At 39.7% G+C, this 23,378-nt stretch overlaps 1 protein-coding gene and 1 pseudogene across 3 annotated transcripts in view; one reads left to right on the top strand and one right to left on the bottom strand.

Moving 5' to 3' along the window:
- Positions 1 to 23,378, top strand: part of Zhx3 (zinc fingers and homeoboxes 3) — a 125,913-nt gene that overhangs the window by 23,442 nt on the left and 79,093 nt on the right. The window lies entirely within an intron of this gene.
- Positions 13,285 to 23,186, bottom strand: LOC128101012 (glyceraldehyde-3-phosphate dehydrogenase-like; annotated as a pseudogene).

Genomic DNA, 23,378 nt, shown 5'->3' with positions numbered 1-23,378 from the left:
CTTTAGTGTCACTTGGGGCTTGATGAGCTCTTCATTCAGTATCCTCATCCTTAAGGAAGTTCCAAGGAGGGACCTTGTGGAAACCTCCCTCCAAACTGGCAACTATCCCCAATTCCATGCTTTTCAGAATTTAGTTACAATGCAGGTTCTGATTCATTAGGTTTGAGTACAGCCTGAGATTACACCTCTGTAACAAATTCTCTCTAAGGTTTAGCTGATACTGTGGGGACTCCTGGATTTTACTCTGTGTAGCAAGGTGGAGTTTGGGGGCAAAACTACTCTTGAGTGCAAATCTATCAGTGTTTGGATGGCTGAGCAGTTCCTATCCAAACCCTCAGAAGATTCTTTCTGATGCTCACTAGATAAAGAAAACAAGATGAATGTTGTTTCACTAGCTTTTAAGAGCTGCCCACGTTCTGTTCAAGTTCATTTGGATTCTTTCTTCCAGCAGAACAGCTCTCATATCCTACATATTCAGTATCTTTTCGAGTTGCTTTTCATTTAGACATTTGATAAAGCATTGATGTATACTGTTTTGGGGTTTTGTTTGTTTTGAGTTTTGGGAATATTTTCATATACCAGGTTACCAAAAAGACTGAATACATTGTTTATGTGGTACTGAGAATTGAATCCAGGACCTTGAACATGCTAGGCAAGCACTCTACCACTGAGCTATATCACTAGCCTAAACAGGTAGTTTTAAAATATTTGGCTATAAAGTATGCTGTTACTGATAAAATTCCTTTATAAGAAATGTTAATGCCATTCAGGTTTTTTTTTAACTTTATTGGAATTTGTAAAAAATGGATTCGTTGTTGAAATAACATTCCTGAATTGAAAAGATACTCATGCAGATGGCAGCTTTTGAGATTAGCCAAGTGAATTCTTTAGAACACAAGGTACGAGGTCAGAAGCATTGATGTTCCCCCCCCCTTTTTTCCAATTTTTAACTCTTTTAGCTTGAGTGAAAAGTGCTTTTCTTTGCTCTTTGTATAAGGCAAATAACAGAATATTTAATACTGTGTGTGTGTGGCTAGAACAGAGAACCTTGTGCATTTTAAGCCATAACTATGCTATTGAGTTATATCCCCAACTCTACCAACAATTTTTTATTATTTCAAAGAGTAATTACTATGCCAAGATGCAGACCTATTTATTACATCTACTTATTTTGTGCAGTTCATTGTGATTTGATTAATGGATTTTCTAATTGCTTTAGAGAATTTTTTGTGAGGTAGTTCTCAGTTTCTCAAACTTAAACTTAGAGGATGTTGATACAGAAGCCAGGAGGGAGGCCTTCAGGTGAAGAATGTGCTAGAGGAGACTGGAGAAGGGAAAGATAGGTAATATTTATTGAGAATCTGTAGCCATTTTTCTACATGTTCACTTAGAGTTCCTACCATGGAGACTTGATAATTGGAGAAATATTGGCTTTGCTAGTGTAGCTAAGTGGATAAGAGCAATAGCCTGGCTTAAAATCCCTGTCCTGCCACTATGTATAGGTGGCTATGTAACCTAAGGTAGAGAGTCTTTCACCTTTCTCTTTCTCTCTCTTCATCCAACTTAGATAACATAGCATTTGCTTTATAGATTATTGATTTCAGAAATAGTACCTGGCATGCAATCAGAATTTAGCAAAGCAAACTAATTCTCATTTATTACTTCTTTGTAGGTATATAGGTTTGTTTTGATCTTTATAGATATAGAAGTTTGCTTTGGTGTTTGAAATTGGGTCTTATTATCTTACTGAGTGTGATTTCAGACTCTTGGACCAGAACTACAGGTATATACCACCATGTCCAGCTATAAAGTTAGTGGAGTTTTAGGATCTTTTAATAACATTTAAAGTGATTATAGATTATTACTATTATTATTTTGGTTTTTTTGAGACAGGGTTTCTCTGTGTAACGGTTCTGGCTGTCCTGGAACTCACTTTGTAGACTAGGTTGGCCTCGAACTCACAGAGATCTGCCTGCTTTGGCCTCTCAAGTGCTGGGATAAAAGGCATGCATCACCACTGCCCAGCATGATTAAGCATATTTTTAAAGACCATAACAGAACTTTGTTAAACATTCCTTTCCAATGGCCCACTTTGAAAACCTCTTATTTAACTCAGGTCGGTCCAGTGTTGCTCAAAAATCTTTGGACTCACTATTAGTTTTTAATCTGTAATTATCTTTTTGTTACAGTTGCAACTAGAATGGAGGTAAATTCCTACATAAGTAAATTATTTATGTTTTTATTCAGATTTTTAAATTACTACTACTTTTTTTGTCAGCTTACTGGTAGGCACTTGGAATGTAGTGAACAAGTAAGATAGGGTCATTTCTCTGTGGAATTTGCACCTGAAGTGCAAAAGGCTTTCATGAGCTCATTGAATTATTTAAGAAATATGACAGTCTTAACTAACATGGATTAAACTGTTGAAAGGAAAAAGGCAAATTTTAGAACATTTGGTAGACATATCCAAACTCCATATTGGTATAGCATAATCATATCCTTGGCATGCTACCCAAGGAAGACAGAGACCTCCTTTGTGGACAAAATGGGAGACACCACTCTCTATTCAGTGCCATGATATAACCAGCTCCTTAGAGATTTGAAGTGAAACAAAGAGTGTCTTTACTTCCTCCCAATTGGACTAACAGTGAGTTTGGAGCCATTCATCCATGCACTTGACATTGGATAACACAACTGGAATTAGATTATCATTCAACAGTGATGTAGTGATGGTTGAAAATGGTTATATGATCAGGAATATTTTCTACAATACATTAATTAACCTGTCTAAAAGTGCTCTGAGTTTTTCCAAGGGTTTAAATAATTGTAAAATATGTACCCAAAATAAGCAATATGGCAGAGCCCTGAAGTTCAAAGGAACTTTACAAATATTTAGAATAGCTACATTTCTAGTACCAAAATGCTCTTGACTTACTTTCTAACATTTCTTTTTTTTTTTTTTTTTTTTTTTTTTTGGTTTTTCGAGACAGGGTTTCTCTGTGTAGCTTTGCACCTTTCCTGGAACTCACTTGGTAGCCCAGGCTGGCCTCGAACTCACAGAGATCCGCCTGGCTCTGCCTCCCGAGTGCTGGGATTAAAGGCGTGCGCCACCACTGCCCGGCTCTTTCTAACATTTCTAATGATGGAGAATGTCTAGGCATAGACTAAGGAGGGTATGGGAAGATAATACAAAGGTGGAACTGGTAGGGGACTGGAGACATAGTTAAGCGGTTAAGAGTGAGCACTGCTCTTACAGAAGACCTGAATTTGGTTCCCAGCATCCACAATGGGCAGCTCACAACCACCTGTAACTGCAGCTCCAGAACATTTGTCTTAGTTGTCGTTCTATTGCTGTGGAGAGACACCATGACCACAGCAACTCTTATAAAGAAAAACATTTAATTTAGGGCTTGCTTACAGTTCAGAGATTTAGTCCATTGTCATCACGGCAAGAAGCATGTTGGCATGCAGGCAGACATGGTACTAGAGAAGTAGCTGAGAATTCTACATCTGGATCTGAAGGCAGCCAGAAGAGAGAGTGACACTGGGCCTGGCTTCAGCATCTGAAACCTCAGAGTCCACCCCCAGTGACACACTTCCTCCAAGAAGGCCACATACTTCAACAAGGCCATACCTCCTAATAGTGCCACTCCCTATGAGTCAATGGGGGCCATTTTCATTCAAACCACCCCAATATTGGACATCCTCTTTTGTTTTGTTTGTTTGTTTTTTTTTTTTGTTTTTTTTTTTTTTTTTTGGTTTTTCGAGACAGGGTTTCTGTGTGTAGCTTTGCGCCTTTCCTGGGACTCACTTGGTAGTCCAGGCTGGCCTCGAACTCACAGAGATCCGCCTGCCTCTGCCTCCCAAGTGCTGGGATTAAAGGCGTGAGCCACCACCGCCCGGTGGACATCCTCTTTTGTATACTTCACAGTTTTATTTAAACATGCACTCCCCACATACACATAATTTTTTTTAAAGATTTATTTATTTATTATGTATACAGTGTTTGCCTGCATGTATGCCTGCAGGCCAGAAGAGGGCACCAGATCTCATTATAGATGGTTGTGAGCCACCATGTGGTTGCTGGGAATTGAACTCAGGACCTTTGGAAGAGCAGCCAGTGCTCTTAACTGCTGAGCCATCTCTCCAGCCCCATAATTTAAAAAATATATCTTTAACACAAAACAATAACAACAACAACAAAAAGGCCAGGCAGTGGTGTCGCATGCCTTTAATCCCAGCACTTGGGAGGCAGAAGCAGGTGGATCTCTGTGAGTTTGGTAACAAGATAGCCAAGGCTACACAAAGAAACCCTGTCTCGGGGTAGGGGAAGGGACCAACAGCAACAAAATAGGACTGGTAGTACCTATGGCAAATTGTACCTATGTCAGTGTAGTTTTTCCAGATACTGCTCTAGCCTGCAAAGACTAGTTTTTTTGTAGGCTAATTTTTGCCTGTAAACCTCTATGTGTTGTCCTTCCAGCAAATTTTGGCAATCTTTTTTTTTTTTTTTTTTTTTTTTTTTTGGTTTTTCGAGACAGGGTTTCTCTGTGTAGCTTTGCGCCTTTTCCTGGAACTCACTTGGTAGCCCAGGCTGGCCTCAAACTCACAGAGATCCGCCTGGCTCTGCCTAAGTGCTGGGATTAAAGGCACGCACCACCACCGCCCGGCAAATTTTGGCAATCTTAAGGGTTTTTTTTTTTTTTGTCTTGTAAAATTGTAATTAGCATATAGTTTAAACTGTATACTTGCTTAGAAAAAAATTTAAAGGGATGATGGCACTGAGTAAAAGTCACCATCATCATGAAGATTTCAGGTCCATGAATAAGAGACTCTAAAGTTAGACTCAAATGAAAATTTTAAAAAATGTGTTTGCTTTGCTCTACATTTGAATTTAAATGTTGTTGCTAGGCTTAGTTATTCACAAGCACCCATCTACCTGGTTGTCTCATGACTCATGTTGGCTTGCCCTGGGAGGCATGATCCAAGGAAGAGGGAAAGAAAACACCCAAGATGGAAGCCAGAGCTTCTCTATAACCTGGTTTTGGAAGTGACATTACATCACATCTGCTCTATTTGTTAGAAGTGAGTCAGTAAGTCTGGCCCACATTGCAGCAGAGAAGGTTACATAAGGGCATGAATACCAGGAGGCAGAGATCATTAGGGACCATCTCAAAGTCTGCCTAACACAGAGTGAGACATAAGGAAATTTAACATGCCACTTCTGTGAAGAAAAGAACTGACTGAGAGTATCTAAGCCATTATTCAGGCTGCACTGTTATTGGATAGCAAGCTAACTATCATTTGAGAGTGTAGGTGACATAGGTTTTCCAGACAAATACCGAGAAATTTAGCATGTAGTGATCATTATTAAACCCCTAAAGTAGCCGACAAATGAATGCAAAAGGAAGGAATGGGATGCAAGAAGCCATTTTACAACCGGTTACATTAATAACAGCTGTCTCTCTAAATCAATTATAAGTGGCTAATTTGGGGTAATGGAAATTATTTTTTTGTTTTTATTTTTTGCATTTTTAATTTAAAAGACTGCAAAAATACAAAAAGTACATTGTAAACAGTGACTATTATTCTGATGCCATTGTAAATTTTTCTTACCTGTATCAATGTAAGGACTCTATTAGCTAATACTTACAACTTGTACCAATAGTTAACACTGATGAACTTTTACTCTGTGGTAGGTAGACTGCTATGCATTTATAAGTATTCTCTTTCCTAGTCCTCAGTAACTCTCTGAGATAGGCACTACTGCTGTCTCTGTTTTACAAATGAAAACGCTCACATTATAAAAGCTCCCTAATTTTCTGGTGGTGGTACTGCCATAGAGAAGCACAGGCAGGTGACACTAGCTAGTGGGCAGCACAGCCAGAGCAAGAGGAGAACAGGTTTTACCCTGGAGCTCATGCTTCCAACTGTAACACTATTTCTGTCTTCTTTGATTTCTTTGTTTTGAGAGAATTATTGAAGTGCTAAGTTAACCCAGGAATTCCTGGAAAATAATTTGATGATGGTTTCTTACTAAATTTAGTATCATCTTGTTAGTGGGTGAGTTCCTGTCTTTTACTATTTAAACAAGAAAACCAAGGCCCAGGCACATAGGCCGACTTGTCTGTGGTTATGCAGCAACCTTTTAGATGCTGGTAACAGCAACATTCAAGAGTCAGGTAATGTTAGCATCATTTCTTTAAAATCTGAGTGTTAGCTTCAAAAAGATCAAGGTTTTATTACAATAGCTTAGAAAAATTAATTTTGTCCAGACTTGCTCATTCTGTAAGCTGGGACTCATAACTAGTCAATTTTATTTATTTATTTTCCTTTTGTTGTTGTTTTGAGACAGGGTATTGCTATATAGCCCTGGTTGTCCTGAAAATCACTGTGTATACCAGGCTGGCTTGTAACTCTCAGAGACCTATGCCTGCCTCACCTTCAAATGCTGAGACTAAAGATACACACCACCATGCTTGACTATTTTTAAGTACTTTAAAGTTTTAACTATAATTTCTGAAGGAACTATATTTTTAACTTTCATAAGAAAATACAAAGTACTTCTAGATACCATTAGGGAAAACTATATTATGCATATGTTTCAATAATATTTAATTATATATAATCATGCAAAAAGTAGGACTTCTAAAAGACATTGCATGATTGAATTAGTTCTTACATTTTTCTGTACATATACACAGTTTATATAAAGATAATTGATGATGTCATCTTTCATATGTGACTGTCTTATAGTTCCCTGTATCACAATTTTATAATTCAAAGAATGAATAAATATTTTTAAACAAATTGGTAAGTTTTTATCTTACAAGAAACTAAAAACGGAACAGTTCTGGACAGATTGAGTTAAAATTTTCTTATTCACATAAACATGTGTCCCGGTGCTGTTTTTCAAAGAAAATTTTAATTGTGGAATTGAGGGGAAAAAAAAAAGCTTGGTCACTCGACTCAACTCATTTGGTAAGAAGTGTGGGCTACAATCGTTTAAAAAGTACGTCTAGAAGTTTCTTCTTCCTTATTTGGGGAGCACAGTGAACTTTATTGGTAGTATGTGCAAGAATGGAGCTCCCTAAGTCCTTCCTCTTCTTCTGGGGATCTGAGATAGAGATTGTGAGGGAAAATGTTCTGTGTGTTGGCAGCTGAGTTGGGGCAGGGACTTCCTAGTATTTGAGAACCTCTCTCTCTTATTCTTTCTGGGGTGAGTAGTCTAGGGCTTCTTATTCTTTCAAGAGCATGTGATGATGAGGTTCATCACCCTGTTGCTGTTGCCAAATTCATTGACACACCAAACACTGAGCTTGACAAAAGTGGTCTTTGAAGGCAGTGCCAGCTCCAGCATCAAGTATCAAAAATGGAAGAGTGAATGTCATTATTAAAGTCACAGGAGACAATAAGACAACCTGATCCTCATTGTAGCTCAGAATGCTCTTTAGGGAGTTCTCTGATGTTTGCTTTACCACCTTCTTGATATCATCTCATTTGGCTGCTTTCTCTAGGTGATAGGTCAGATCCACAGTGGACATGTTGGGGATAGAAGGCCATACCAGTGAGCTTCACATTTATCTCTGGATGCATTCAAAGTCAGTGAATATAAGGATGGTGTTCTAAGTAGCCCCAGGACCATCATGTCACAGTTTCCAAGAGGGGACACTGACAGCCTTCTGGGTGATGGTAATGGCATGGACTGTGATCATGAGTTCTTCAGTGATGAAAGTTGTTGATTGATTTAGGTTGGGTATAGTTGGACTTCCTTGTTGGATTTTCTTTGGGACCTCCAGCTCCCCAATAATGACATGGAGATTTCTTATTAATTATGAAAGCTTGGCCTTAGCTTAGGTTTGTTCCCAACTAGCTCTTAAGACTTAAATTAACCCTTTATATTAATCTACATTCTGCCATGGCTAGTTACTTCTCCTCTATATTGTACGTCCAACTTCCTCAGTGTCTCACTGGCATCTCATGCATGTATAGATTCATCCCCAAGTTCCCTCTCTAACCACAAGTCCCACCTATTCTCTCCTGCCTAGCTATTGGCTATTCAGCTCTTCATTAAACCAATCAGTTATCTTAGGCAGAAAAGGGAAAACAGTGACACATCTTTACACAGTGTGATAAAATATCCTGCAACAAGGGGTACAGAGCTGGTGGCACAGAGGCAGTGCTGACAATCTGGTATGAGTTGTTATACTTCTGGTGGTTCACACCTATCACAAACAAGAGGGTATCAGCAGAAGAGGCAGAGATGATGACCCTTTTGGCTCAACCCTTTAAGTGGGCCCCCAACTACTTGATGATAGTGAAGACACTGGTAGGGTTGGTTTCACGACACAGTCAGCCATTTGATGTTGGTGAGATCTCTCTTCTGGAAGATGGAGATGGCCTTTTCATTGATGATAAGTTTCCTATTCTCAGCCTTGACTATGCTGTGGAAATTGCCATGTGTGGAATCATACTGGAACTTCAAGACCATGTAATTGAGGTCAATAAATGGGTCACTGATGCCAACAATATCCATTTTGCCAGAGTTGATGGCAGCCCAAGAGACCTGCTGCTCAGTATGGCCAAATTTATTTACTCTGACCTTTACCATCATGTCTCATGGATGAGGCTGGCACTGAGTGAGAAGAAATGGCTGTTTCTGGGAGGGAAAGGATCAGAGAGCATTTTTTTTTCTTTGATACAAGGCCTCATGTAGCTTAGTCTGTTCTCACCTGGTGTGCAGTGCTGAGGGTCAAACTCAGGGCTTCATGCATGCTGGGAAAGTTACATCCCTAGCCCCACTTCTGGAAGTTTCTTGGCCCATGGGTCACTAGAGTGTAATAATGCCCAGAATATAATTCACTCCACCCATTCTCTAAGGGAAAAGGGGTCCAACATGCTGGATGCCCTTTATATAGCTAAAAAGGTTTATAATGAAAATATTATTAATGACATCTCAGGAGGCATATTTTTGCAATGTTTTAAAACATTTGGCACAGCAAAATTTGGAGGTAAAGGGGAAGGTGAAATAGGACTAGCTTTTATCCCTTTTTCTATCTACATTGGACAGTAATGAAGTGGTTGTGGGAAGAAAAGGTGTAACCAGTGTTTATTGATATAAGTATCTTCCATGGAAAAGGGCAGTAGACAGGACCTTTGGCTTCAAGTAATGTACAGTTGGTGTGAATGTGAAAAGTAAGAGGAAATTACAGGTTAGCATTCCAATTCCACCAGACTGGTGAAAACAGGACAACCAAACTAGTATTTGGAGGAGGAGGAGCAGAGGCAATTAGGGGATGTTTGGAGAATGAAGTGCCTGAACTGAAAGCGTAAAGGACTAGTAAGAGTGAACCACACCAAGGGAGAAGTGAGAGTGTATATAGAGGAAGCAGTGTGACAAGAACTCAGGGGGAAAACATGTGGTAGGACCCTGAGGAATCTGGCAAGAACTTGCTATGCAGGTTGGGGGTGGGTAGGTGGAGCTAGAGCTTGGTGGTAATTAAATTGGTGGACTATGAGGCTGGGAAGGGTGGGGAAGAGCCTGGTTCAGCATTCATAGATTTGATGCTGAAGTTTTGAGGAAGGGAGCCTGAACACTATGTAGCAAGGAAACAACTGACCAGATTTCCATCAGAAAAGATCAAGCCTGCACACACCCTCAATCAGGAATCTGAGGTGGGAAGATTTCTAGTTTCAGGCCCTCCTGGACTGCATGGTCAGTTTGAGCCAAAAACCCCAAAAACTGGAAGAGAAGGTGGAAGGAAAAAGGGAGGAAAAAAATTCAGAGCAGTCTAGAGAGTGGAATGCAGAGAGCTTGGAGACTGGAATCTTGGTGAGAAGGGCTGTTGTAGCTAGAGTTCTCCTGCCTGGCCAACTGTCAGGACAAATCTCTCTCACCCGACAGTCCCACAACCACTCAGACCCAACCAAGTAAACACACAGAAACTTATATTGCTTACAAACTGTATGGCCGTGGCAGGCTTCTTGTTATCTAGTTCTTCTATCTTAAATTAACCCATTTCTATTAATCTATAAGTTGTCACGTGGCTCGTGGCTTTCCTGTACCTTACATCTGGCTTTTCATGGTGGCGGCTGGCAGCATCTCTCTGCCTCAGCCTTCCACTTCCCAGAATTCTCTTCTCTGCTTGTCCCGCCTATACTTCCTGCCTGGCTATTGGCCAATCAGCATTTTATTTATACAGAGTGATATCCACAGCACTTCCCCTTTTCTTTTTTTTAAAAGGAAGGTTTTAACTTTCATATAGTAAAATTACATATAACAAAACAATTATCCAGCAAGAATTACAGCTACAATATTAAAGAAGATATCATATCTATCTTATATTTGTGAGTCTAAGGTTTTATATCTAACTTATCTTTTATCATAACTGAGGAAATTATAAGTCTAGTCTTCGACTACATCAAAGACCCCAGAAGGATATACTATTACCTGAGAAACGGGAGAAGGATGCAAGCAACTTTCGGGAGTCTTGTAGGGTAGACAGAGACAGCTGGCAGCCTGGACAGTCACCTAATGTTCCTTTGTAAAGTTGGGGGATCTGTCTTCAGCCCACAGGCCTAGAGTCTCTCAGTCATTTCTCTCTGTGTCCTGTAGAATGTCTGGCAGTTTCCTCTGTGAAGCAGGAACCTGAAGGACCATTTCACCAAGTGAAGTTCAGTGGTCACCTTTCTATGAGTCCTGTATGTCCAGTCAATCAAGCAGTCCAGGCAAGAACAGTTTCTTGCCCAAATGGCTATTTATGCCAAGAAGATAAACTCCATATAGAGTGTATTCGATGCCCATCCTCCTCTCTGAAGTAAATTGGTGCTGCCAGGAGCAGACATGCCTCATTGTCCAGAAGGTTTAAATTTTTAAAACATTTTAAATGCCCTATTCTGTATGTCTTTGAAGTGTTTGAAGATTACCTACCTAATTGAATTATATCTATGTATACCTAGAAAACAACATGACTATAAGTTTGACTATCATAGAAGACTAATTATTAATCTGTATTTCTTAATTATCCATTACAATCTAAATGAGTTATATAAACATAATACCTCAAATGAGAGTAGAAATATACACACAGTATAACAAAATTAACTTTAAGTTTGTATCAATAAACTAAAATCCATAGCAATGTAAAACATTTTAAACAAGTTGCTCTTTAATAATCTACCCTTTCATCCTATCATATCTATATCAGGCTGTTTCTTTGAACAGATGTAACTGAATAGCCAGCATATTAAAGAAAATCTCAGGAAGGGAAATTAATAGGTATTGAATACTGGTGGAAGTTGGAGATAGTGGAAAAAAAAAGGTTTCGTTATTGCTTGTACATTGAGGTGAGCAATGGAAGAGATGGATCAGTTCTGAAGGAGAGGATGATTCTTTTGGGACAAGTTTGGGACAAGCAGCGCTTTGGAAGAAATGGGTTATTCAAGAGCTGGTGTGCAGTGTGCAGCTAGCAGGCCTGTGGTAAGAGGAAGCTGGCTTTGGAAATTGCTGGCATGTAAGGTAAGACCTGAAGCACCTGGAACAGCATAGATAAACACAGAACAGTTAGTGGCTTGAGCAGAGGAGAGTCTAGTACAGCTTGTTGCTTGGTGCCGTATAAATACCAAATGCAGTGCTTAAATTAATTTATTTAATCAAAAGCTGTATTTTTAAAAGTCATTATGCAATAAGCATTTTATACTTTGTAGTTGAAACATGATATACAATATTTATTGCTATAGGGAGACTAAATTGTATTACATTTTCTTTTAAGTTATGCATATAATTCACAGACATATACTTAACATATCCAAAAATATGTATGTGTGTAGAGAGTAAGAAGCTGTCCACTTTTACTTTTCTCCTAGCCCTTTGTCCTCTGAAGACCTTTAAGATGATTTTCTATTTACTATTGCTAAGAGAAGCTGAATAGGCTGTAATTTAGAAATTGGAGGTTGTGATTCTTCATGCTTGCCTTTGGCTCATAGATATGTTTTGTTAGTGTTCATTGACTAGTCTTCCTGGAAGAGGTACTTACCTTTGCCCTTTGTAGTGAACAGTCTTGATGTTACAGGATATCCAGCTTCATAGTGGAGAGCTGAAACCCTGCATTATGAACTCTGGGGATCTCTACAGAATTGGACAGATGCAGAACAGAGATGTGTCATTTCCATGACATAGAAAACCACTGCTGTGTCAATGTATGTAGACACACAACTGCACAACCCAGGTGGGACATCTAGGAGTTGTGGATGTGTCTTTGGAGGTGCATTCACATTTTAGTATCTTCACACCAATTTCTAGCTGTTAAGAGTAATCTTTAGGAAATATTAGTGAAAAGTAGCCATGTGTCATTGCCAATCTTATTAAATACCTCCACTATCCCTGCTTTACTATATGTAATGGACTTAGGGTTCTAGGGTGTATCTGATATATGAACCTCATTAGAGGTATTAAAAGCCTTGTATACATCTGAAGCATTACTCCTAGTGTTAAATGTGCATAAAAATACGTGTTGAGGAGGATTGCTACTTGATAGGAAGGGTGAGATAAAACATAGGATTGCCTTTGATATTTGCAGAATCTAGAACAATTAGTCCTGAGCAAAAATATTGCGAATTTTCTGGGCATTTCTTTGATGTCTTCAGAACTGTCCTGTTATCTTCTCCATTTTGGTAGAACAATACTGTCCTGGATTTAGTAATTAAAGCTACAAAGTTGAGATCTATCCTTAAACACTGTTCCTTATGTGCAGCCCACCAGAAGCCTGCTGATGCCTCCTGCTTCCAGCACACAGAGAACCCTCTCCATTGCCAGCAGCCTGCTGTGGCACTAATGCAGACTTCTGCAACAGCCATCTGCTTTCTCTTTCTGCACATATCCACATATCCCGGCCTCCATTATCATCCATTTGGCACTTCAGCCAGGGTGGTCTTTTTGGAAACCTAAGTCAACTGTGTTAAATGTCTTCTTCCCTTCTCTCTTACTTGAACCCAAATCCCTCTCCTCTTTATTCCCATCTCTTATAGCCCAGGCTGGCTTTGAACTCATTATGAGGCCAAGAATAACCTTGAATTTCTGATACTCCTGCATCAATTCCCAAGTGCTAGGATTACAGGCATGCATTATCATGTTCAGTTTTATGTGGTCCTGGGGATCAAATCTAGGACTTTGTGCATGCTAAGCAAGCACTGTACCAACTGAGCATACAGCCCTCACTTTTTAATCTACTGTTTTTCTTAGTTTGTTAGTTTGGTTTCTATTAATATAGAAAAGCAAACTTTCTTTTCTTTTGTGGGGGGAGATCAGTGAGCTTTATTGATAATATTCAAGAGAGTGGTGCTCCCTAAGTCCCTCCCCTCTTCTGGGGGTCAGGAATGGAAACTGTGAGGGGACATGCTCAGTGTTGGGGGCTGACTTGGGACAGGGACTCCTCAGTAGCCAAGAGCCTTTCTCTTCTTCCTGTGTTCTTGTTGGGGTGGATGGTTAATGACTTCTTACTCTTTGGAGGCCATGTATACCATGAGGTCTACTACTCTGTTTCTATAACCATAGTCATTGTCATATCAGGAAATGAGCTTTACGAAGTGGTCATTGAGAGCCATGCTAGCCCCATCTTCAAAGGCAGAAGGGTGGATGTCACTATTAAAATTACAGGAGACAACCTCGTCCTCAGTGTAGCCAAGTATGCCCTTAGTGGGCCCTGCAATCCCTGCCTCACTACCTTCTTGATGTTGTCATACTTGGCAGCTTTCTCAGGTAGCATGTCAGATCCATAAGAGACACATTGGGGGTAGGAACATGGAAGCCCATGCCAGTGAGCTTCCTGTTCAGCCCTGGGATGACCTTGTCCACAACCTTGGCAGCACCAGTGGATGCAAGGATGATATTCTGGGCAGCCCCATGGCTACCATGCTACAGCTTCTCAGAGGAGCCATCCACAGTCTTCTAGGTGGCAGTGATGGCATAGACTGTGGCCATGAGTCCTTCCACAATGCCGAAGTTGTCAATGGATGACCTTGGCCAAGGGGGCTAAGCAGTTGGTGGTATAGAAAGCATTGCTGACAATCTTGAGTGAGTTGTTACACTTCTCATGGTTCACACCCATCTCAAACATGGGAGCATAAGCATAAGAGACAGAGATGATGAGCTTTTCGGCCCTACCTTTCAATAGGACCCCCGCTTTCCCCATGGTGGTGAAGACACCAGTAGACTCCACAACATACTTGGCACCAGTATCAACAAATGTGATTTTGGTGGGCTTTCACTCCTGGAAGATGATGATGACCTTCCTGTTGATGACAAGTTTCCTTTTCTCATCCTTGATTCTGCCATGGAATTTGCCATGGTAGAGTCATACTGGAACTTGTAGACCATGTAGTTGAGGTCAATGAAAAGAGCCACTGATGGTAACAATATCCACTGTGCCAGAGTTGAAAGAAGCCCTGGTAACTAGGTGCCCAATATGGCCAAATGTGTTCACTCCAACCTTTACCACAGTGTCTCAGGGACTAGGCTGGCACTGCATGAGAAGATACAGGTGTCTATGGAATGGGGAGGAACAGAATCAGATAAACAATTTCAAACTAGGACAATACTGAATTTCCTGGTGAGTTTTAAAATATACACACCTGGGCCCACTCCTGCCAGTACTACTCAGTTGAATTGTGGGGTTTAGATGATTGCTGTTTTTAAGAAGCTCCCAGATAACTCTGCTTGTGTGATCAGAGTGGTAACTGAATTGGGTTCTCTCAACTCAAGTGGCAATTACCATTCTTTCAGAAGTAAATTCAAGCTACAGGTGCCCTTGTCCTAATAAGCACTCTGTTCAAAGCCAGTTACCTTCTGGGTATGTGTGTGCCTTGTTACTGTGTTGCTATTTTTTTCACTTTGTAGTCTTAGCGCCTGTGTGGGTGGTCTCCACAGCTAATACTCTCCTTCAATATAGAGAGCTGTTCTAATAGCTCAGTCCTTATGAGAACATTAGAGAATACAACCGTTCCCCAGACCTTTAATTATTCTCTTGGCAATCCCTGTCTCCTTTCTACTCCCACATCAGCTTCTACTATCTGAATTTAGGTTTGCTTCCCCCAGGGTTTTATGGATAAACACACAGTCTTAGGAGTCCTTTCTTTTTGCTTGATTCAGATAGAGGTTTTTTCCTACATGATCTTGATTGCTTTTTAAATTTTTTATGCTTTCAGTCATCACTCTGTTCTGATAACATTTTCCTATTATACTGTGCCACTCTATCATCCCTTTATATTTTATAATATATATTCTTATAATAACTAGTATTTTACATGGGGCATTTGAAGAGATGGAAGAGGGGCCTGGAGAGATAGTTCAGTTGATAGAGTTCTTGCTATGCAGCACGAGTTTAGACGCCTATTAACCATGTAGAAAGTTTGGGGCTGGCATGTGTCTGTAATCCCAGCTGGTATGTCATGGGTACAGAGACAGGGGGATATCATGGCCAGCCAGTTAAACTGAAAATCAGTAAGTCCCAGGTTCAGAGATAGACCCTGTCTCAAAAAATAAGGTGGGGAGTGATAGAAGACACCAGATGTCCACCTCTGGCCTCATACATGCATTTTTTTTGGGTAGACACACCTGCATACACATGTGCACATGCTGAACCAGAAATTCCTAACACTTTTTTATTATCCTAAAAAGTGCCCAAGAAATTTAGCATAATAGCCACAGAAGAGGAGCAATGGGTGTTTTAACTAAATGGAAAAACAACTTCATTCTGTTAATGAAAAATGAATGAAATGTTAATGAAAAAATGTTTCTTGTATCAAGTTAGCAAAGTGTGTTTGTGTGTATGGGTGTGGATATTATGGTAGGGAGTGTATGGGGGTGGAGAGTGTGTGAAATACAGAGAACAGGACATTGCATGCAGGCAAGAGTGTAGAAGATATTCTCATATACTTGTGGAATGAAAAGTGGCACAATGTAGCTTGTCAAGATGGGTCTTAAAATATTTGTAAAAATGCTTTGATCTAAGAATTCAAATTCTTGAGGCCTATCCTAATGAAATAATCATGGATGAAGACAGTAATTTACATGCAAAAATGATACAAGGTAGAGTAAAACCAAAGCCAAACATGTTTAGCGGTTTGGTAGTCAGGGTTCTCTAGAGTAACAGAACTTATAAAATGAATCTCTCTCTCTCTCTCTCTCTCTCTCTCTCTCTCTCTCTCTCTCTCTCTCTCTCTCTCTCCATACACACACACACACACACACACATAAAAGGGATTTATTAGAATGACTTACAGGCTGTGGTCTAGCTAATCCAACAATGGCTAGCTGTGAATGAAAAGTTCAACAATCCAGTGGTGGTTCAGTCCATGAGGCTAGATGTCTTAGCTGTTCTTCGGCACACCCTGGAATCCCAAAGAAGTAGGCTCTAATGCCAATGAAGGAATGGACTTGCCAGTGGAGCAAGACCAAGAGCAAGCAGACAAAAAACAAAAGCTTCCTTCTTCCATGTCCTTATATAGGCTTCCAGCAGAAGATTTGGCCCAGGTTAGAGGTGGGTTTTCCCAGCTCCAAAGATCTGAATTAAAGACATGTCTTCCTACCTCGAAGTTCAAGATTAGAAGTGGTTCTTTCTACCTCAAATTAAGCAAAAATACCTCAGAGGTGTGCCCTCCATTTTTGGATTTCAGTTAATTCCATATATATTCAATTTGATAACCAAGAATAGCCATCACAGTAGCGATTTTTAACTATGATAAATCTATGCAGCTAACAAAATAGAGCAATCAAGGTGAAGCTATAAAACATTGCAACAGGGCTGGAGAGATGGCTCAGAGGTTAAGAGCACCAACTGCTCTTCCAGAGGTCCTGAGTTCAATTCCCAGCAACCACATGGTGGCTCACAACCATCTGTAATGAGATCTGGCGCCCTCTTCTGTATACATAATAAATAAATAAATAAACATCTTTAAAAAAATTGCAACAACAGAGATAATGCTTGTGTAATGATGCTGAGTGAGAAAACACCCATAGCATATTGAGCCACAGTAAAAAGAACAATGAGATTTCACAGTCATGGTTGTTATTATGGTTTGAATTATGTGTTTTCACTATGCAGTCTTATGCTCTTCTTTATTTTCTATGTTTCTAAAGTAAATATATGAAATTATTATATTGCCAACTTGTTCCATAGAAATGTGTGGATGATAATAATCACATGAAAATGTTTAACCAGAGAAGCATAGTAAAAATACTCAACAACATGGGAAGTATTTGTTACACACATTAAAATGAAAATAACATTATTATATACATTATTTAGTTGGTTTGAGTGTGTGTGTGTGTGTGTGTGTGTGTGTGTGTGTGTGTGTGTGTGTGTATGTGATCAAATATTGACAGTACTGATGTCTGGGTAGCATATATTTTTGGAATTACTTTTATTTTTTTGTTTTTTAATTTATTTTTATTTTATATGCTTTGGTGTTTTGCCTGCATGTATGTCTGTGTGAAGGTGTCAGATCTTGGAGTCACAGACAGTTGTGAGCTGCCACATGGGTGCTGGGAATTGAACCTGGGTTCTCTGGAAGAGCAGTAAGTGCCCTTAATCACTGAGCTATCTCTCCAGCCCCCTAGTTTTCTTCTTTATGCCTTGACTTTTATTATGACTCAGTTTTTCTCACTGCTGTGATAGCATGTCTGATAGTAACAAGGGAAGAAAGATTTATTTTGGCTTATGGTTCCTATGCTGTCTGGTTTTATGTCAACTTAACACAAGCTAGAGTTATAGGGAGTGGAAGGAGCCTCAGTGAGAAAATGCCTCCTTGATTCCAGCTAGGGCATTTTCTTAATTAGTGATTGAGGTGGGAGGGCCCAGCCCATTGTGGGTGGTGCTATCCCTCGGCTGGCAGTCCTAGGTTCTGTAAGAAAACAAGCTGAGAAAGCCATGATGAGCAAGTCAGTAAGCAACACCCTTCCATGGCCTCTACAGGAGTTCCTGCCTCCAGGTTCCTGCCTTGCTTGAATTTCTGCCCTCACTGCTTCTGATGATGGACTTTTTGTGATATAGAACTGTGATTGAAATAAACCTTTCCTCCCCAAGTTGCTTTTGGTCATGGTGTTTCATCACAGCAATGCCAACCCTAACCAGGACAGTTTCAATGGTATCAGTCATTGTTGTTTGGCTCCACACATCTGGCATGACATCATGCTGGGGTGTGTGGCAGAGACTGTTCTTGGTAGGTGGAAAGCAGAAAGAGGGGGAATACAGGAAGAACTCAAGGCAGGAGATAGGCCTTAAGGGCATGCCCCTTCCTCCTCCTCTTCACCTGATTTCTGCCACCATTCTATAACGCCTAAGTGATAGTCTCCATGATCTAATTGCTTCTGGAAACACCCAGAGATATATTTTTACTAATACAGATGTTTCTAAAGTCAGTTAGTCAAAATTGACCATCACAGAGTACCCTCTATAGTCTTAAATACACTTTTGTATCTCCCAGTTTGCCATATAGAATATATATGGCTTTATAATCTGCTTTATTTTTACATATTAAAAAATCAAGTTAATGTGTCTATCCTCTATACTGTGCTTTATACTTTCAAACATACCTAAAATATTTGACATGGAGGGGAGGTTAGAGTTAGAGAAAGTTGAAAGAAATGTCCAAGTAATTAAGTTAGAATTTATTAAATGAAGGCCAGGGAGATGGCTCAGTGGGTACAGTGATTGCACAATAATATAAACCAGAATTTAGATCCACCGTGCTCACATAAAAGCTGGGTGCTGTGCTGCTCACCTATAACTTTAGTTCCAGGGTTGGTGTCAAGGTAGCTGGACACCTGGAGCTCTGTCTAGCCATTCTAGATGAAACAGCTGAGCCTTGGGTTCAGTAAAAGAAACTCTGTCTCAAAAATAAGGTGTGTAGTGATAGAGGAGGAAAACCTGATGTTAACTTCTGGCCTCTGCATTTGCACACCCACGCGTGCACCACATACACAACCCTGTAAATAATTAATTAAATTAAGATAAACTTCTGAACAACTTTAAAGAGATGCAGCATTGTTTCACTTAAAGATATATATGTATTTTTTAGATTTATTGTTATTATTTTATGTATGTGTTTTCCTTAATGTAGGTCTGTGTCCCACATGCATACCAGATGCCTGCAAAGGTGATGAGCTTCCATGTGTATGCTGAGAATCGAATCCTGGTCTTTTGCAACAACAACAAGAGCTTTTAACCACTTGTTTTTAAACTCTATAGCCCCGTGTGTTTTAATTTTAATTGCATTAATTGTGTGTGTTTGTGTGCATGCATGCAATAGCATGCAGGTGGAGGTCAGGAGTCAGCTTTCCAGAGTCAGTTCTCTTCTTCCTGAGATGTGGGTCCTGGAGATTAAACTCAGGTTATCAGGCTTGGTGGCAAATGTTTTCACCCAAAGAGCCAACTCATTGACCTTAAAGGTATGAGAATACATATTTTTCAAATATCTTACTTCTACCTCAAAATGATAACCACATAGTAATGATAAAAAACTGCCTTTGTGTCATTTTTTAAAAAAAGATCTTTGAACTTAAATTTTTAATAATTGAGGTGTAATTTACATAGAGGAAAACATGCAGATTTTAATTGTGTGGTTTTGAAAAGGGCACTCACCATCCCAAACCATGTTATATAGAACATTTTTGTACCCCTGGAAAAGATCTTTCATACTCTCTCTTGTCATCATTAACATGTAATCTCTTTTTAAATTTTTTACCACCAGAGATTACTTCTGTCTTCCCTAAAATTCTATAAGCCAGAATTGTATATTTTCCTTTAGGTCTAAGCTTCATTTGTTCAATATGATTTTGAGATCAATTTGTGATATATATTAGGTGAATATTCTTTTTTATTGATGAGTAGTGTTCCACTGCTTGTTTACCACAGTCTATCCATTCTCATGTTGGCCGACCATGTATCTGCTTAGATACCGGCTACTTTAAAATTGAGGCTGGTCAGTTTGTAGCTGTTTCAGAAACCTCAGCATGCCATCTGCTTCCCTTTTCCTGTCTGGTGGAGCTTGCAAACCAGGCATTTGCCTTGCAATAAAGAGTTGGCTTTCAGACACTTATAACAAGGACCACCACAGAGAGCAGAGAATAAAACTGAAGTCCCAGATGGCCACATCAGCAATTCAGCTTTTAAACACCAAATAGTGGGCCTGCAAATCAGTGAGGAGCTCACATTACAAAAAAAAAAAAAGGAAAAAAGCAAAGGGGGAAGAAAGGTCAGGCTAAGATTCAAGAAGCTATCCCAGTTACCATCCAATAGAGTGCATGGAGGCAAAGCACAGCAGTTGTCACAACACTGGAATTAGCCCTAGCCAGCCCTGCAGCAAGTGTCCCTGAGGGCCTGATCTGGGCTCCCTTCTGCTTTAGTCTTGTGGGTTGAGGAGCACTAGTGCTTGAAACCCTTGCTGTGCAGCCCTTGTCTACTCTTCTAGCAGAAGTGATATGAAAGGGCAAAGCAAAAACCCACTCTTGACTCCTGGAAATGAAAAGCACAGACTCAAGTAATTGTCCTGTGTTAGGGTACTATGTGCTACCCCAAATTAGAGATTCTGAGTTGTGAGTTTGAGAAGCCGAGGCTCATCTCTTGTAGAGTTTAGGCAGCTCACAACAACCTATAACTCCATGTTAACATACACATTCAGATACTCACACATTTGCACAAATATAAATAACATTTTTCTTTTCCTCTGTTCCACCACCAATCAGAAAGCCTCATGTCCCACCTGAGTCTTGACATTAAGTTCAGGTGAACTGAGTGCAACTAGAGCAGAAGAGTATGGAGGACAGGTACAATTCAGTTATCTTGTTGAAAGCCCTGAAGACAGGACCTCATTAGGTAGTGGCAGGTCCAGACAGAAAGCCCTTTCCACCTACTGTGTCAGGAGGACTTCCTGGTTCTGGAGCCTCTGAGAAGTTGACACCAGACACAGGTGCAGCAGTAATCCCTTGCTTCATAGACTCAATCTTCCAGTCTCAAATGACTTGTGCTTTTGGGGACTATACAATTTCCTTGAAGTTGCTAGTCTTAGAAAGCACTACAGTTATTTTTTCCTATGTTACCACATCTCTTTTAGTTTAAATTTTGATGTGAGAAAAGAAACAGATTGTGTTCAGCCCAAGGAATATCTATAATATCAAATGATTGTTTCTTCACAGGCCTTGCCAAAAACATTTAAGAAAACATTTTTTATAGAGCCTTTCTTTGAGCTGAAGACATAGATCAGAGGTTAAAAACACTCATTTGCTCTTGCAGAGGACCTGGGTTTGGTTCCTAGCACCCACATCAGGAAGCTCAAAACAGCCTATAATTCCAGTTCCAGGGGATCCAATGTACATGTGTGCATACATGCACAGAGATACACATACATTTGCATAAGTATAAATAAAATAAATCTTTTTTTTTAAGTCTTTCTTAGTCACAGACATTGTGGTTGCCTGCATAAGATCTGCACAAAATCAGCCGGGCGGTGGTGGCGCACACCTTTAATCCCAGCACTCGGGAGGCAGAGCCAGGCGGATCTCTGTGAGTTCGAGGCCAGCCTGGTCTCCAAAGCGAGTTCCAGGAAAGGCGCAAAGCTACACAGAGAAACCCTGTCTCGAAAAACCAAAAAAAAAAAAAAAAAAAAAAAAAAAAAGATCTGCACAAAATCAAGCCAGTCAGCATTCTAGCATAGAATTGGGAGGAGTTCATAATCCTCCAACTGAGGAGCTACACTGACAGTTGACTTGTAGGGAAGGGAGAGTCAGTTTTCTTTAAAGGTGTGGCTCTTGGTAGATCGTCAATGATCCAGTGGATGGCTCCACCCTGTGAGTTTTCAGCAGCACAAATTGGACTTTCTGGGTCATTACAAATAAGCAAGATAAGCTGGGTGTAGTGGTGCATGCCTTTAATCCCCGCACTTGGGAGGCAGAGGCAGGAGGATCTCTGTGAGTTCAAAGCCATCCTGCAAATCATGTTCCACAAAGAAACCCTGTCTTGAAAACAAAAACAAAAAAGCAAGATGAATGTGGATCTCAGAGAGAAGTTGGAATAGCAGGGTGTATGAATATGATCAAAATGCATTACAATGAAGTTCTTAAAGAATTAATGAAAATATTATACAAAAACAGGTTTCATAATTGAAATACTGAAATACAAACTCTTCACACACATACACACACTATCCTTATTAATCAGAGAAGTAAGAGTCTAATGTTTTAGAGCTAGAAATGATTTTTTTTATTATTGATTAAATTTATTATTTGACAATTAGAGAAAAAAATCCTCCCTGGGGCCAGAGAGGTGACCCAGTAGTTAAAAGTGCTAGAGGTGCAAGCTGGTCTGTGAGTTTCAAGTTCCATTCATTTGTGTGGAATTGCAGAGAGCCTTGAGTAGTTAAAACAATCTTGAAAAATTTAGTTGGAAGACTTGCATGTCCCTGTTTCAGCTTTCACTATGAAGCTGTAATAAACAGTGTGGTACTGACATAACAAGCATGTAGATAAATAGAATAAAACTGAGAATCCATAAATAACCCATGTGTGTGTGGCCAATTGGTTTTTGAAAATCATATTAAGACCGTTCAACAGTGAAAGGATAATGTCTTCAATGAATGGTGTAGAGACAATTCATTATCTTTATGTAAAACAGTGAAGTTGCATCCAAACACTATAAAAGGTTAAATGAATCAAAGACCCAGTTATGAGAACAGACTATGACACTCTCTCAAGTAAACATAAAGCAATTCTCTTAAAAAGACTTTATTTTATATATATGAGTGTTTTGTCTGCATATATGTACATGTATCACATGTATGTATGGTACCCATGGAGTCCAGAAGAGGACATCAGATCCCTGGAACTGGAGTTATGGATGGCTGTGAGCCACCATGTGGGTGCTGGGAACCAAAAACAGGTCTTCTGCAAGAATAACAAATGCTCGTAAGTGCTGAGCCAGGTCTTCAACCCCAAAGGCTAATCTTTAAAAATTTTCAACTATTATTTGTATGTGTATGTGAGGGTAAACACCTTGTGTCATGACAAAAGTGTAGAGATCAGAGGACAATTAGGATTCTGTTCTATCTTTCTACCGTGGGTTCTATGGCTTGAACTCAGTTTGTCAGGATTTGGTGACAAGTACTGTTGTTACCTTCTGAGTTATTTTAACAGTCATTGGACCGAAACAGTAAACAAAAAAATTTGGCAAATTGGAGTACATCAAAGTTTAATACTTTTGTGCACCAAGGGATACTATCAAGTAAATGGAAATAACTTACAGAACAAGAGAAAAATTAAAATCTCTTAAGGGCCAAACTATCTGTAGTCTTAAAACTGAAGAATAAAACAACACAATCAAAATATGAGT

The sequence above is a fragment of the Peromyscus californicus genome, unplaced genomic scaffold (genome assembly GCF_007827085.1).
Source record: "Peromyscus californicus insignis strain IS unplaced genomic scaffold, ASM782708v3 Scaffold_7__1_contigs__length_154581171, whole genome shotgun sequence".
In the NCBI taxonomy this organism is placed as follows: Eukaryota; Metazoa; Chordata; class Mammalia; order Rodentia; family Cricetidae; genus Peromyscus; species Peromyscus californicus.
This window is presented reverse-complemented; position numbering and strand designations above follow the sequence as displayed.